This window comes from Triticum aestivum, unplaced genomic scaffold, assembly GCF_018294505.1.
Source record: "Triticum aestivum cultivar Chinese Spring unplaced genomic scaffold, IWGSC CS RefSeq v2.1 scaffold99705, whole genome shotgun sequence".
NCBI lineage: Eukaryota > Viridiplantae > Streptophyta > Magnoliopsida > Poales > Poaceae > Triticum > Triticum aestivum.
Genome location: NW_025256177.1, coordinates 1 through 1,860, shown reverse-complemented (window position 1 = coordinate 1,860; position 1,860 = coordinate 1). Strand labels below are relative to the sequence as shown.

Sequence of the window (1,860 nt, the reverse complement as noted above, 5' to 3'; positions counted from 1 at the left end):
CATCATTGTTGAAGGTGAGGTTGCTATCGATGTATGCGTTATCTCGGAGCCTGAGACATATTAATTTGGGAAGCTTGCCAAGGACCTTCAGATCAGGCTGATACAGCCGGGTACCAGATAGAGTTACCTTGCGAAGTTGGAGTTGGTCAATATCTCTGGTCAACAACCGAAGAAGTTGCACTGTTTGTGTGGTTCCAGTAATGCTTAGGCTCTCGAGAAGCTTGGGAGAGTTTTTATAGTGTTCAAGAACCCAATCTCTGATCTCTTTGTTGTCCTCTATATTGGGAAGAGTGATTGACAGAGACTTCAGGCACTCATGCAGATCACTGATAGCTCGAAGAAAATTCCTGAGGTGTGGCTCCTTGTATTGAATAACCACACCAAGCTTCCTGAGCTGCCACAACTTTCCAATATCTTTCATATCTTGTCTCGTCCGTGCCTTGACATTGGACAATACCTCCATGTTTACCATTTTTTCGACCTTATCAGGGATCTCAACACTAAATAGTTCAGTACTACTTACCCCCGAACTTGGAACAATGCGACCAGCCAGCAAACGCTTCAACTTCAGGAGTAAGACATTTACTGTTGCAGATGGAGGCACATATGTTTCTCGGATATCCAATACTTCTAGCTCACGGAGGTTATTGATTTCAGTCGGCAGCTGGGTAACATCTGTTCCCCTTAGGCTCAGATACTTGAGCAGTAACATCTTGCTGCATATGTCCCTGAGGTAGATTTGATTCTTCCATCCAAAGCACTGGCAATCTTGGAGATCTAGCACCTTGATCAGGGATACTCGAGATGATTCTTCATGGAGCTTTTCGAAGAATCTATCTATTTTATCCGAGCCACGGAGTCGGAGGTCATTGAAAATGGAGAAGCGGAGAGCCAAGTGATGTGACAGGCGTGTTTCCACAATGCGCCGCTTTCTAGCGATCTTGGTAATGAATTCATGAACAAGATCACCTATCACACAACTCTTTATCTTTCCTGTAGCCCCAATATCGGCAGGATAAACAAGCCACCGATTGATCAACGAATCAAAACATCAACTGGCATGACGCACAGAACTGGCCCAGTCTTCCTTGGTTATCAGCCCTTCGACAACCCACCGTCCTATCAAGGTTGACCGCCTGATGGGTTGTCGTCTAGGGAAAATTGCTAGGTACATCAAACAAGACTTGTATTCTTTAGGCATATCACTATAAGAGAACTTGAGTATCTTCTTAGCAATTTTGTCCAATGATTTGTCTGTAACCTTCTGCAAGGTTCTGTGCAACTTGCTTAGTTCTTCATCACTCCTCTTGGGGTTGGCATACAAAGCATGAACGAAGATCTTCATGCAGAATTCATGTTGGTGACAGTTCTCCAAGATGCCGAGAAAAATCTGGGCGCTCTCTTTATTCATCTGCTGGTTTGTAAGCTCGAGTGTGATATCATGGTAGAGCCCAAGAACAGAATAGTCTATAGGCTCCCGCGACGGACAACAATATCCTTTTGCTCGTGTTCTGTTTTCTTCAAAGGTCAACATCAGTGCACCGGCTATGCAACCAAAAATGCTGAAAGCCTTTTTGGTCTCCTCCCATCCGGATACCCAGTCATAATCGAGTTTGAGGATAACTAGGATTATCTCATCACCTTTTCTATCAAAACAATCCCTAATTTTGTCCATGATCCCTTTGATGACGAGCTGTTGATTCATCTCCCACTCGATTTCCCAAAACCTCTCCATGGTTTCTTCAATAAGAGCATCCAGTATAAAATCTTGACTTGGTTTCTTCATGGATTTTACTTCTTGCAGCTCAGTTGTATCTAGTTTCTTCTCTGATTTGTCTTCCTGCAGCTCAGTTGTATCTA

The 1,860-nt window shown here is 43.7% G+C and overlaps 1 pseudogene; it reads right to left on the bottom strand.

Moving 5' to 3' along the window:
- Positions 1-7: 7 nt before the first annotated feature.
- On the bottom strand, positions 8-1,855 carry LOC123177584 (disease resistance protein PIK6-NP-like; annotated as a pseudogene).
- Between the last annotated feature and the right edge of the window lie 5 nt (positions 1,856-1,860).